The sequence below is a fragment of the Nylanderia fulva genome, unplaced genomic scaffold, assembly GCF_048542155.1.
Source record: "Nylanderia fulva isolate GAGA-0341 unplaced genomic scaffold, ASM4854215v1 Scaffold589, whole genome shotgun sequence".
NCBI classification, from domain to species: Eukaryota; Metazoa; Arthropoda; class Insecta; order Hymenoptera; family Formicidae; genus Nylanderia; species Nylanderia fulva.
This window is the reverse complement of record NW_028190686.1, coordinates 30,411-46,002: the sequence shown is the minus strand read 5'-3', so window position 1 is coordinate 46,002 and position 15,592 is coordinate 30,411. Positions and strand designations below refer to the sequence as shown.

General features: G+C 39.2%; 1 pseudogene; it reads right to left on the bottom strand.

The window, feature by feature from the left end:
* Positions 1-13,071: 13,071 nt before the first annotated feature.
* On the bottom strand, positions 13,072-15,087 carry LOC146720912 (uncharacterized; annotated as a pseudogene).
* Between the last annotated feature and the right edge of the window lie 505 nt (positions 15,088-15,592).

The following is a 15,592-nucleotide window of genomic DNA, read 5'->3' as shown; positions in this document are numbered from 1 at the left end:
TTTAATTTCCTTTTATTTTATTACTTTTTTTTGTAATTTTAATCATATCAATTTTTCAAGGGAAATTTTAACATCTTTTTAAATTGACACTTTTACAAGTTTAAACATTTTTAAAATTTGCGGCCGCCATGTTGAGGCCCAAAAGCTGAGATGTTTTTCATAAAAAATGATAACATAAATTTACAAAAAGATACAGAAAATCTAAACTCGTTATACAATTGTTTAATACAGAGAGTATATTTACATTTTTTTGTCATCCACTTATTAATTTTTGCTGTCCTCCAGTTTGTTGTCTCTTCTTTATTATTTTTCTTTTTATTATTATGTTATTTTTATTTTTTGACATGGTTTATACATAATATGTGTTTTTTGAGGGGATTATTATTATTATTACAACGTATAATAATCGACTTTATATAACATAAAATAAATTCACCCAGAGATTATGTTAGTAGTTTTTTCCCAAAGATGGTGTAATTGCGGATAAAATTTATAGAAATTGTTAGCCCCTGATTTTCATCCCCTAAATACCCTTTTGTGGAGCTTATCGAAAGGGGGGGGTTTTTTATTGAAAAACCGCCCGGGGGTTTATTTTCAGGCTCCAGACTTTTTTGGTCTGCGTCATCTCGTACGGCGTGATTTGACCAGAGAGCAATCTTCTTTCTTTGGGGTGTCATTATCTTTGTTTTTCATATTATAAAGGACATTTCTTCAAAAAGGGGGAGTGTATTTATTGGAGCCGCGAGTGAGGAGGTGTCGAGAGACGTTTTTTGCGAGAAAAAAACGTCTGGGGGGAAACGCATTTTGGGGGCTCGCCCGGGATCGGATCAAAGGGAATATCTACCGAGCGGAACGGAAACGTCGAGATGAAAATTTCCCCCAAATTTTTCCCCGTTCCCCGCCCCGTCTCGAAACGCTGGCAGGGGGAAATCAGGAGGCAAAGGGCCCTTTTTGTTACGGAAGTCGCAGGAAAAACCGGGGTAACAGAATTCAGCTCTTGGGTTTTCCCTTTCTTGAAATGCGAGAGATGCGACAGGAACAGACTCGTCGGAGGGACGAAATTGGCGGCATGCTGCGTCTCACGACGGGAAATTTCTACCTTGAAAAATTTCATTCCGGCCAAAAAAATTACAGCAAAGCCTTCTAAAAATAAACGTGTGGAAAATTCGGGAAAGATTTTTTAAATGAGGGGAGAACGTTTTTCACGCGATTTAGGGTAAAAATTAAAACCCTGATATTATGGGGGGGACAGATCATTCGTGAATTTTTTCGCAGCTTAACTTAATTGCTAAAGAAATTTGGGATGATAACAAAGACGTTGCACCGCTTCGGTTGAGGGGAAAAGCGCGTCAGTATTAAGAGGGGTTTAGGGGGAGTGTCAATTTAAATTCAACGAATTAAAATAAAACTTAAATGCTTTTGGAAAAGGACTCTTTAAAAAAAAAATTTATTCGTTAAATTTTTACAAATGGGAAACAAAATTTGGGGAAGTTTTGGCAAAATTGGTTCGGAACTTGAAAGTTTGGTTCCCCTTTTGGCGTATCCCGAGTGCCCACCAAAATCCGAAAAAAATCGCCTGCGCGCAATTCATTTCAGCGTTAATGAAAATTTTTGTCAAACGAACTTTAAAATTAAAAAAATAACCCTTTGATTTGGAAATTTAAAAGGGAAAAAAGCCAAAAAAATAATTAAAGGGGGGGGTTCGAAAGAAAAAGGGGGGAAAAATTTTAATTTAAAAAAAATTTTTCAGTTTTTGAAAAAAAAAACCGCGGGTAAAAAATTGAAGGCAACGGGATTGAAAAGAAAGAAAAAAAAAGAAGGGAAAAAGGAAAATTGGGCCAGTAAGCAATTTAGCGCCCCAAAGAGAATTTGGACTTTGGGGAAAAAACGGACTTTTCCGGAAAGTCCTATTGAAAAGGGAAAAACTTGTTAGCGAGTTTCCGGGGAGGTTGGTTCCGTAAAAAAATTCCTCGGAAGTTTTTAAAAAATGTAAATAGAATTAAAGAAATGATTATTTCATTTTTAAAAGGGAAAAAATAGATGATAAAGTTTTTTTAAGGTTGACACGGGCCCGTTTTTCCAAAATAAATAGAAAATTTTGTAAAAAAAGAAAAAAGGAAGATTTAAGAATTTTTTTAATTTAAGATATCCCCCCGGAGAAAAATTTTGTAGAATTTTGGGCAAATTTAAAGTGAATTAGGAAATATTCTTTAAAAAATTCCAATTTTTATTGCGACTAAATGATGAATTCTTTGGGAATGTTTTTCTAAAAAGGTAAATTTGGAAAAATCTTTGATTCGGCTTTTGGAATTCCGACGTTTAAAAAAAGGAAATAGCTAAAATTTAAAGATTTTTTTTAAAAAATTCCAACCCCCTTGAAAAAACTCTTGAAATAAATTTTCCCAACATTAAACTGAAATAGAAAAGGAAATTTTGTCGTTTTTCTTAATGAATTTGATGATTTATTTTCTGAGAACTTTATTGGGGGAATTGTATGTTGTAAACAAATGAAAATGTGCGAGTTTCCCCCTAAAACAGGTTCCTCGTAGGTTTCCGAAAAATGGGGGAAGAAGTCGAAAGTTTTTGGGAAAGATTGAGTTCACGGGGAGAATTGGGGGTAAATAGCCAGGGTTTCCCTGCTGTCATGGTTAAAAAGAAGGACGGTTCAAAAGGTTTTGTTTTGATTATAGAAAATTAAGAGGTGATATTAAGGATTTTATCCCCTCCCCCAAATTTGACGACATTCTTGATAGCTACAGGTAATTCTTGGTTTTCCACTCTTGATCTAAAATGGGTATTGGCAAATTAAGACCGTCCGAAGACAAAAAAAAGGTTTTTTCAATGGGAAAAAAGGCTTTGGAAATTTTACAATTTCCTTTGGGGGTGTAACGCCCCTCAACTTGAACGCCTTAGGGAAAAAGGGTCTACAAATTTTTATCAAAAATTTCCCTTTTTTTATTTTTATGATTGATAATTTTGGGGGAAAAAAGTTTTACTAAATGATAAACATCTTAAACAGTTTTTTTCGATTAAGGAAGCAATTTTTAAAAAAAAACCCGAAAAAAAAGGGTTATTTAAAAAACTGTAAATTTTTGGGTCATGTGGTTTCCGCGGAGGGCGTTGTTACAGATCTCGATAAGATTCCGTTTTAAAGATTGGGGCCAAATCCTCACACAAAAAAAAAAAATTTTACGAAGTTTTGGGTTTTTGTTCTTTTTATCGTAAATTTGTTAAAGGATTCTTTTCCCTACAAAACCCCTTTACATGTTGACAAAAGGTAAATTAAAATCATATGGGGGAGTGATGTCAAAAAGCTTTGAAAATTAAAGTTTTTATTATGTTCTTCTCCAATTTTTTTTTTTCCCAAGGGAAAAAAGGGAAAATTTTTATTAGATACCGACCGCAAATATAGAATCGGTGCAGTGTTGCTCAAAACAAATGGAAAAGAGAAAAAAATGCTTTTTTTAGTCGTGTGTTAATAAAGCCGAAGGGAAAACATTGCTTTAATCGCCGGGAACTTTTAGCGATAGAAAACTATAAAATTTTTTCGTCATTTTTTTTTTTGGGACAAAAGTTTTAATCCGTAGGATATTTTTCGTTACGATGGCTTTTATTTTTCGAGATTTGGAAGGTCAATTAGCCGATGGATGGAAAGATTACACAATCGAGTTTGGTTATCTTCGTAAAGGGGGTTCTCACAATAATGCTGCGGGTTTTTCTAAAAGATTTTTTGAAACAAAAAATTTTCAATATTTTAAAAGTGGAAAAAAAAAAATTCGAGGAAGGAAAAAAAATTTCTGTATTTTGTTCGAAAGGGGAAAATTTGGAAAATTGGGGTGAAAAAGCAAAGACAAGATCCTGACATTTCTTTTTTTTGTGCCCGGAAACAAAAATTTGTCCCCCCCCCCTCAGAAATATCGGAAGGGGCATTTAAATCAATATTGGTCGTATGGGTTCTTTTTTTGGGGAAAAAAAGGGATCCTCTATAAAAATGGGGAAACTCCAAATTTAAAATCAAATTTTTTTCCAAATCGTGGTTCCTCGAGTACGAATAAAGGAAATATTAGAGGAGGGGCGCATATTTTCCCCCAGGAGGAAATTTTGGAGCCAAAAGACTCTAGGGAAAATTCGAAAAGATTTTCTGGGAACCTGCAAACAAAATGTTAAATGGTGCAAAACCCGTAAAACTGTTTTTCAAAAAAAGGTCCTTCAGGGGGGAAAAAAAAAAGGGAAAACTCCTCACAAATTTTTAACGTTGGAGCTCCCTTAGAGAAATACGGGAATACTTGGTTCCCTTTGGACAAAATCCGGAAACAAAAATTTTCTTTTTTAGATTGCTTCATAAATGGGGAGGCTTTTCCTATTAAAAAAAATTTAGAGCTAAAAAGGCGCTGAAGTCTTTGTTAAACAATTTATCTCAAGGATGGAATTCCAAGTGATTCACCTGCAAGGGAAAAATTTTTAATCACAACTTTTTTTTAGATTAATGAAATTTCGGATAAGAAAAACCAGAACTCCGCCTTGCACTCAAACTAAGGGGCAAGTAGAACGCCAAATCAGACTATTTTAAAAATTTTAGCGAAAAAACGTATGGAAATCAAAAAGACTGGGATCGATGGATTCCAGTTTCTTAGCTTCAATCTTCGAACAGAAACCACTGGGGTGACTCCGGGAAGCTATATTTTGGGGGAAAATAAGGTTACCATGGGTCTTTTCGAGGAAAAACCCGAATCTCTGAAGGAAAACTTTCCCAAAAAAAAAATTTTTCAGAAATTAAAAGAGAAATAAAAAAAATTCATTCTTTGGTTAGAAGCGAAGAATTGAAATCTTTCCGATGAGATTGTTATGATCTTTTGGGCCAAAGGTTTTTCAAGTAGGAAAAGGTTTGGTTTTATAACCTTTTGGGTTTTAAAGGGAAAGTCCGAAATTACAGGAAGTTGGGGGGTCCATTCCCCGGGTATTTAAAAAAAAAACTTGGTGACGTGGTGTTTTGATAGAAAGATCGTTAACATAAGAGGAAAATTGTACATTCAGATAGATTAGTTCCTTTCTCGAGAGAAGTTTAGAAAAAAATAATTTAAGAGATTGGAGCCCGAAAAAGCGATTTTTATTTAAAAAAACGGGGGGGTGTTTTAAATTTTAAAAAAAAAAAGAAAAGTTTTCTGCGCATTTTTTTTTCGTTACAAAAGTTTTCAATTTTGGAAAGAAATTTGTTTTGACCGAAAAAGTTTCCGAATGGGGGAAAAATTTACTCCCCTTAGTCTTTGAGGGAAAAAGCTTCTTTTCCCTCTTATTTATAAGAAAACTGTTTTGCCCGCGTTTTGATCCCCTGGTTTTCCCGCGGGACTTTGGGCAAAAGGGGAAGGGACTTGGGGAGTCCATGAGGGGGGGATGGGTCCACGGGAAATACCCCCCCCCCTTGTCTGAACGGAGGAGAAGGGAGACTGGGACTTATCTTCAAAAAAATTTTTAAGTCAAATTGGACCAAATTTACGGAGTCGCTCGGTTAAACGCGGCACACCCCGGGTAGGGGAGGAAGACTCGTCGGGCCCTGGAATCGACAATTGATCAGTTTGTAATGTGGTTGGGTTGGCGATTTATCCCCCGGATGGGGGACGGGGTCCAAAAGGCGGTGTTTGGGAACCTTTGGGAGGGGCCCTTTTGAACAAGAAATCGTCCCCGAGTCCTGAGGTCCATGGAAGCAAGTTTTTTTACAGCGTTGGATCCCTCTTTTTTTTTTTGATTTCGGGAAACGACAATCTTGAGAACGGGGCCCCCGTGTTCGTCCCCGATCTTTCATCCCCTGAATATATCCCTTGTTCTTTTGGACTTATGGGAAGGGGGTTTTTTTTTTGACAACCGCCCCGGTTTTTTTTCAAAGGCCCATCAGTTTTGGTCAACTGTCTCTCGTACACGTGGACTTACCAGAGAGCAATTTTTTTCTTTCTTTTTTGCGTGTAATTGCATTTTATTTCACATTGTTAAAGGGATCATTTTTCTAAAAAGTGGATTTATTTCGCGAGCCGAAGGGGGGGATGAGGTGTGTCGGAGACGTCTTGCGAGGGAAAGAAACTTTTGGGGGACTACCTATGTAAAATTTCTTCAATAACAAATAATTTAATTTTTAAAAAAGATAAATAAAAAATTTTTTAGGGTTTTCAATTATCTTTTTTTTAGATACACTTGATAAGGGCCCGTAAAGTTTGGCCCAAACGTTGTGAAATTTTTTATTTTTGTAATGTGCCCGTTTTTTCTTTAAATAAATTAAAAGTTTTTTTTTTTTTAATCATCACTGGCGATTTCAATTTAAAGTTTTTTATATTTTTTATTCTTTTGCCGTATTATTTTAAAAGCCATTTGCAGTCAAGAGGGGGGGGAAAGGATGGGGGTACACCAAATTGAACGTTGAAAAAATCCTTCGGCCCCCCCAGGGCTCGCTTCAAAACAATTATTTTTGTCCCAAATTTTCTATAAATATAGATATGATTTTAGCGAATTTAGAATATTTGACAAACCGGCGATCGGTGATGCAATCCAAATGCGACAAAATAAACATATAAAAAAAAAATTTATTTAAAATTTTAAAAAAAAAAAAATAAAAACAAAAAATTTTTTTAAATTTAATAAATAAATTTCCCCTCTTGACCAAATTACTCTTTTTTTTTTAAAAAGAATTTTTTTAAACAAAAAATTGTAATAAAAAATATTTTAATTATAAATATTTATAAAATTTTTTTGTTTTGTTTCTTATTTTTTTTTATCTCGTTTTAGTAACACGTACAAAATATCGTTGCTAAAAGGAAAACCGCCAGGGTGGTTGTTTCCGTCAAAAAATTAAAATCGTATTTGGGAAATGTCAACATAAATAATTTTTTTAAAAATAAAAAAAAAAAATAAAATAAATGAAACAAAAAAGTTATTCGAATTTTAAAAAAAATGCTTTAATACCCAAATTGATTTTATTACTGTTAAAGAGAGCCCTTTTTGGTAAGGAGAGACTTTTCCAATTTCTCGCGAATGAATTACATCAAAACTTTTTAAATCGAATATTTTTTGAGCTTTCTGGAGAGCTACAAGAGCTTCTCAACGTTTGCAAATATTTGTTGTATTTCGCGGTCCGCGTCAACCAAATTGCGTCCATTATCCGAGTATATATCCGACGGTATTCCTTTTCTAGCCATAAATCTCTTAAAGGAGTCGAAGAAAGCTTCCGTTGTCATGTCTTCCACTAATTCAATATGTACAGCTTTCGTAGCCATACATATGAATATTGCCGCATAGACTTTGTATTGCTTACTGTTTTGCCTTACTCACGTATAAAGAACAGTCCACAATAATCAATTCCGACTTTCGAAAAGGGCCTGGAGATTTTAACCCGATCAGCAGTAATTGTCCCATCAATTGATATCCTGGAATAGGACGCGCTTGTACTGTATACTACACATTCCTTCAAATATTTCTAAAACCCGACTTCTAGCGAAAATGGGCCAGAACTCCTCTCTAACTGCAGACAAAGTAGTGTTTACTCCAGCGTGTAGTAATCTTCTATGGCGATCCAAATATACTAATTTCATGAAATAATGAGAGGCAGGAATCAGCAATGGATGTTTGATTTCTTCAGGTAGGTGTGAATGCTCCAATCTTTCTCCTACTCTTAGCAATCCACTTTCATCCAGATAAGCTTTGAGACTAATTAATTTTGATTGCTTGTGCAACGTTTGCTTGTTTTTCAGTCTTTCAATTTCAGTCTTCCAAGTTTCAGTTTAAATTTACTTAACTAATATATCTCTAGCTTCCCTTAAATTTACAGCAGACAAATGTTTTATTTTATGCTTTTCTTTATCACATTTAGATTATATATAACCTTAGCGAGTAAGCCATAACACGCAATAATTTAAATAATGATGAAAATCTTTTAAAGTCTATCACAGATTCATGTATTTGGTTTAAAACAGACTAACGCTTTCTTCCTTTCCTCAGGTACGCATTCCGTGCTAATTCTGTCTCCTTCCGGCGGAGAAAAAGGTATTCCCTGATTTCAACTACTTAGGGCCTTCCCACCATAAATTAGAATTTTTTAATTGTTCTGGCGTGGTACCTCTTGAGATCAGATCCGCAGGGTTATCCTTTGACTTTACATAACGCCATTCGGTAGGCGATGAGTTACTGTGTATTTCGCCTATTAGCTACAAAAAGTTCCATCTTTTAGCAGGAGAACCTATCCAAGCTAATACAATTTGAGAATCGGGCCAATAGACCTGGTCATGCACCTTTACGCTCAAACCAGTCAACACTTTTTTCATCAAACGAATTAATAATACCGCGCCCGCATAACTCCAATCTTGGCATGATAGAAATTTTAAAGGAGCCACTTTTGACTTAAGGCGGTTAGTAATCGCTCCTTCGAATTCTACAGCCCATGTAAATGCAAAGCTCCATATGCCTGTTCACTGGCGTCGCTAAATCCATGTAAAATAAGCTTATCCACCTCATTACTCTCGACTATTAGCCTAGGTATATTTATCGATTCCAATTCGGACAATTGCGATCTAAACATTAACCAGGAATTCTGAATGTTAGCTGCTACAGAATCATCCCAACCTATCCTCCAGGTCCACAAATTTTGCATTAGTATTTTCGCGAATGTTATTACTGGACCTACCAAACCTAAAGGATCGAATAGCCTGGAAGTATCAGACAATATCATACGCTTGATGACCCCGTTTATCTTTATTATTATTTACGGGAGCTACGAAACGTAGCCTATCCTACATATGTCCTCTTTTGAGTTCCATCTAATGCCTAGCAACTTAGATTCCTGACTTTTTTCTATTTCGATAAAGTCCTCCTGTTCGAAGTGTCCTCTTTACCTTCTATAAATTACTATGCCATTTATGCAAATCGAAACCTGCTCTCTTTAACAATTCAATTAACTGTTGCTTTAATTGTATAATTTCTTTCTTAGTATTAGCGCCCGTTAACAAATCGTTCATATAAAAGTCTGTTTCTACGACCCTAGCTGTTGTAGGAAAGTCTCATCCTCCGCAAGCTGTTGTATGCACCTAGTTGCTATAAACGAAGCCGGTTTAGTTCCATAAGTTAATGTGATTAATTCGTATAATTTGATGGGTTCCCAAGAGTTTCTCTCTTAAAATTGTTTGTAAACGCGTTTGCTCTTTGTCAATCAATATCTGTCTATATATTTTAGTTATATCTGCTGTTAGAACATATTTAAAACAACGAAACCTTAATATTATTAAGAATAAATCAGATTGTATAGTGGGACCCTTATGCAGCGCGTCATTTAAAGAAATTATTTTATCATCCTTACTAGATGCATCAAATACTACTCGCACTTTGTGTCTCACTAGATTCCATGACAACAACTTGATGAGGTAAAAATATTCTTAAATTATCATTCTGTGAATTATCTAAGGCTCTCATGTGCCCTAAACCTTCATATTCTTTTAAAAACTTAACATATTCAGTCTTAAATCGGGGTTTCTAGCTAACTTTTTCTCCAACAATAAAATCTTTTCATTGCTATGTCTTTGGAATTTCCTATGTCTTTAAGCACCGTTTTCTTTATAGGTAATTGAACTACAATCTTCCTTGCGAGTTTCTACTATGCGTCTCTTTAAAATGCTTCTCACAATACATATCTTCAGATGTTGTGCTTTGACTTCCTCATCATTTTCGAACTTGCCAAAAGTTTCTTAAGAGTCTCGTCTAACACTCCTGTATACAACTTAAATTACAAGAACTTCATACTATTTTAGGTTGACGTTATCTTCTTGCTACTATCCAACCAAGTATGTTTTTTGCATAATGGGCTTGTTGACTCCTAATTTGATTTGTCCACGCATATCATGTCCCAGAACTTTCAGCTCCTATTAATAAATCTATCTCAGAAGGAATATTAAATTGTGGATTTGCTAATCTAATATTTTTTGGTATCTTATAAGAATCTTTATTAATCTTATATTAGGAACTCTTTGTGTAATGGTATGTAATACTACGCATCGTAAATTTGGTAGTAAAAGATTCGAAATGAGAGCTTATTTCTAATCTGTATTTTTAATGCGTTAGATACTTGCTGATTAATACCCTTATCTCGATATGCGAATTATTAATGTTAATTTTAATTTCTTAACCTGTGAATCAGACATAAAATTAGCCTGCGATCCATTGTCTAATAACGCTTTGGCTTTCACATAATGACCGTCCTTGTGCTCTATCTTCACTACGGCGTGAATAGTAATACTTGACTCGAAGCTGATACTTCGTTTAAATTAGAATGATTGCATACTACATTATCTGTGTCTTTATCTGTTGCATCTGCTTCTTTATGACCTTGTTTCGATTTTGATTCTGATTTATCAACGATATCGACATGTAAAAGTACATTATGACGTTTACTTACTACAATTTTGCAATTTCTTGATGTACAATCTCTCGCAAATTGCTTGCCTCTCAACAATTTAGACATAATCTTTTAGATTTTGCGTGTTTTTAATCGTTCATTAACAGTTAACTGCTTAAACTCTTGCATGAATGACATTATGCTCACCTTGACAATATGTGCACTTGACGTTGAATGTAACAACATTACAGCTATTTACTTTGTGTTGACTACCTTGACGCAAAGATGGGCCAGTTACATTACTATAAAGATTTTTTTCCACCGTTTTTTCTAATGTTTGTGTTGATGAAAACGATTTGAAGATGTGAGGGAAGAGTCTCTGAAGAGAATTATCGAGCAGGTTGAGAGAAAAAATAGTTCACTCGCGTTTTTCTCTCTTAACAAAATGGTAGTAAAATAAACTTTATTTCTCGGACTCGTTGCTTGTACAAAAAAATATAAAATTATATAAAGACAGATCCGACTCTACGATAATAGCGTGCTCTCTCGCGAACTGCCGAACACAAAGTGATACCGGAAACCGGACACGCGCGCTTTCGAGCCCTTTACGCTAATCTCGGACTCTTATTCGCCGAGCGTTCGCCCGTCTCTGATTGGGCGATCGCGCCTCTCATCCGACCCGCAACGAATCACCTCAATACTTCCGACCGTTTCGTGCGCGGTCGCTTTCGTATGCCGATTTCTTCTCTCAGCTCACAAAAACGATTCCTTGGAAGCGCCTTCGTGAAGATATCGGCTTTCTGCTTTGCCGACTCGACATAGTCGACCTCGAGTTCTTTCCTCTGAACTCGCTCTCGGACGAAATGGTATCGGACGTCGATATGCTTCGTCCTCTTGTGAAACTCTGGGTTCCTCACCAGACGAATCGAACTTTGATTGTCCACCATAGATTGTCGTTGTCCGCTTGCTGAGACAGTTGACTTCTTCGAGTAGCTTTCTCAGCCACACAGCTTCACATGCAGTAATTGACGCCGCCACGTACTCTGCTTCTGTGGTACTCAATGTCACGAGCTTTTGACGTTGACTCGCCCATGTGACAGGCCCACCTGCCACTTGGAACACATAGCCGGTCGTTGACCTCCTGGTTTCTACGTCGTCTGCGTAGTCGGAATCCGAATACCCTCCATAGTTATCTCATCGTTTTCGCTTTCTCGATACTCGATTTCGTAGTCCATCGTCCTGCGACGTACGATAGAATGCGTTTTATCGCTTGCCAATGTTTTCGATTGTGTTTATTTAGGAATTTGCTCACTGAATTTACAGCAAACGCCAGATTTGGCCTCGACACAATCGACAGGAACATCAGCGATCCAACAGCTTCTCGTATGAACTTTCTCGTCCCTCGTCGTTTTCCGACAACCGGCAGCAACGTTGTATTCGGATCGCTCGGCACGCTCACCGACTTTGCCTCGGACATCCCGAATCTCTCGAGAATCTTCTTCGCATATTGAATCTGGTGTATGAAGATGGACCTTTTGTCTCGATCTCTCTCTATTTATAACCCCGACAAATAGACTTTCCGTCTCCGACCGTGATCTTGAATGCTCGTTTTAAGTACTGAAGCACAACTTCGATGACTCCTTTCGTTCTTTTTCCGATGACCAGCCCGTCATCGACGAAGAGAGCGAGATAGGCCGTCCTCGCCATTTATCTCTCCCACGAATATACACTTATCCGCGATGTCTCTTGAAACCGAACTTTCGCAGAAACGAACTGAACTTTGGTTCCAGCATCTCGGTGACTGCTTGAGTCCGTACAGCGACTTTATAAGTCGACACACTTGCTCTTCTCGAGTTTCTTCATCTATGTTGATCCCTCAGGTATCTCCATGTAGATTTCCTCGTCTAGAGTTCCGTACAAGAACGCTGTTTGTACATTGAACTGTGCAATCTCGAGATTCTTTGACGCCGCGATTGCAAAAGCACTCGCAACGAATCGTATCTTACAACCGGTGAGAACGTCTCCGTGTAGTCGATGTTCTTCTCCTGCATGAAGTCCCTGGCGCACAGCCGTGCCTTGAACCGACTAACCTGTCCTTTCTCGTTCTTGAGCTTCTTGAAGACCCACTTCGAATCGATAGGTTTCATCTTCGGATCCCTCTTGACTATATGCCACGTACCGTTCTTCTCATGCGACTCTAGCTCGGAGTTTATGGCTTCTCGCCATTTTGCTGCATCCTTGGACTCGACAGCCTCACGGTACGTGATCGGGATATCGCATTCCACCGCGTCAGCATCGTACCTCGACGGTTTCTTGATTGAACTCCTGTCTCGGAGCTTTCGCACTAGCTCGTTGACCTGTTGTCGACCTTCATCACACTGCTCGTTGTCCACAGCATTCTCAAAGACTTCGTCGTCCTCTGCTTCCTCGTCGGTGCTGTCGCCTTCCGCCGGAACTAGAACTTCTCGCGTCGACTTTCGGCAAGATCACTTCTCTCTGCATCTTTCGTTCTGACAGCTTCACACTTCCGGTCGTCTCCCGGAACGTCACATCACGTGACACTGACACTTTCTTCAATACCGGGTTCGAAAACACGATAGTTTGACGAATTGTTATCGTATCCCACGAAGATCATCTTCCTCGCTCGTGCGTCTAATTGGTTCTTTTGTTTTTCGGCACATTCACGTATGCCTCCGAACCAAATATCTTCAGTGATGCAGATCTGGCTTCACGCCCATCCACAACTCGTACGGGGTTGCACCACTCTCGTGCTCGATGCACCGGCTCTGTTGGCTAAATACAACCGCTGTGCTGCAAGCCTCTGCCCACAAGTTCTTCGGAAGTCCCTTCGCCAACAGCATCGTACGCGCGCTCTCAACTAGCGTGCGATTGTCCCGTTCGACTTTCCCGTTCTGTTTCGGGTGTATACGGGCCGTATACTCTCGCTCGATGCCTCTCTTGTCCGTGTACTCCCTCGAATGCTTGATTCTTGTACTCGAGACCGTTGTCCGATCGTAACACTCGTATGTTTCTTCAAGCTTTTTTTCTTTATGAGCCGATCGAGTTCTTGAACTTCTCTAGACCACCTCGTTTCTTGTGTTTGAGAAAATACGCGTAACCGAAAATTTGTCGCATCGTCTTGAACACGACCATGAATCGAGATCCTCCGATCGATTCCAACTGAACATCGGCCCGCATACATCTGAATGTATGACCTCGCCGGCTCCGTGTCCGCACGCACACGCGTCTTCTTGAACGCCTTCCGCTGAATTTGCCCTCCTGACAGGCTCCGCAGAAATCTTCCGCCCCCATCAGTAAAACTCGATGCCGTCGATGAGCTCTCGCTCACCAGTTTACGCATTGCTCGAACGTTCACGTGTCCGAGTCGCTCGTGCCACGTCAGAAAACTCGTTTTTTGCAACGCTCGCTTCGTTTTCGTCCTTTGCGCACTTCGTTTTGAATAGCATCCGATATAAATTGTTTGTTTGAATCACACCGTAACCGACGGTGAAACCTCGGTTGTCGAACTTTACGTATTCATCGAAAAATACACCCCGATTTTCTTTTTCGCGCACGCGCCGACTGAAAATAGATTTTCTTCAGTTCCGGTACGTAAAGAACTGTCTTGATATGTGATGCTATCCACTTCCCGTTCACGAACTTCTCGATATCGACCGTACCGATTCCCAATGCGTAACATACTTTATCGTCTCCGAGGGCGACTTCGTGCTCCTCCCTTCGGCAACTCGCGAAAGTCTCGCAACCACTCGCGTCGGAACGTCATGTGCTGTGACGCTCCGCTGTCGGAAATCCAGCAGTCTTTCTTATCGCTTTCAGTATCGCGCGCGCCAATCTGTCGGTATCTCTCGCCGAACCCGCTTTTACCGGCACTGCTTTTCTCCCGCTCTCGACAACAAAGGCACAATCGCTCGATTCACCGTACCACGATTCCCCTCCTTTTTGTCCTTTTTGCACTCGCGCGCAAAATGTCCGAGCCCCTGACACCGAAAACACCGCACTTTCTTTTTATCTTTTCTGTCTTTAATGTCTTTACTGTCCTTTTTATTTTTCGCTTCTCGCGAACTTGCACTCGATTTCGATTTTTTCTTTCGATTTCTTTGAAACCACGAACGCACTTTCACTTTCGTCATTCTCTGTCATTCTTGCTTCTTCTCGGAGCAACCGCTCTTCCAGGTTCCGCAACGTCTGCATATCCGGCGGCATGTTGTCCCACGCTGTCTGAAATGTCGCGAACTTCGGCGTCAGACTCCCCAGGATCTTCGCCATGATCACCGTATCGGTCACCGTTTCGCCCACGTCGAGCAACTGCGCTGCCATATTTTGCACTTTCGTAATGTGCTGTGTTATTAAATCGCTCGCATTCATGCGATACTCGTCGATAAACGCGTCGACAGCAACAGCTTATTTGATGCCGATTTCTGTTCATGTATTCGCGCTAATTTTTCCCACATTTCACACGCGGTCTCACACGTTAACATTGGCCTCTTTTGTTCCGGCTCAAGCGTCGAGCTTAACAATACATCGCGTTCGCGTTCTGTACGGACCACGTTTCACGCGCGGCCGCCGCTTCCGGTATCGGCTTCGAGCCATTTACGATATCCCAAACCGATGGGCCATAAATAACGTCCGCATCTCGAATTTCCAACTCTGGTACTCCGTACCATCGATTTCGTGATGTTCTTTACTGAGATTGCCTCAGCCATCGCGGATTACTTTTTTCTCGCACACCGCGTCGAATTCACTCGCGAACACGATGCCAATATGGCCGCCCCGTGCAGTTTCACGTGTCTCTACCAGCGCTTTTTCACGCACCAACGTTTTTCACTCACTCGTGATTTTCTTTCTTTTCGCGCGATCCACTCGCGCGCTCGACAACTCAACGACTCACACTCGTTTTCACAAACGCCTCGCAGTCAGCGTGACTGGGCCCATAACCTGTTGATGAAACGATTTGAAGATGTGAGGGAAGAGTCTCTGAGGAGAATTATCGAGCAGGTTGAGGAGAAAAAATAGTTTACTCGCGTTTTTCTCTCTTACACAAATGGTAGTGAAAATAAACTTTATTTCTCGGACTCGTGCTTGTACAAAAAAATATAAAATTATATAAAGACAGATTCCGACTCTACGATAATAGCGTGCTCTCTCGCGAACTGCCGAACACGAAGTGATACCGGAAACCGGACACGCGCGCTTTCGAGCTCTTTACGC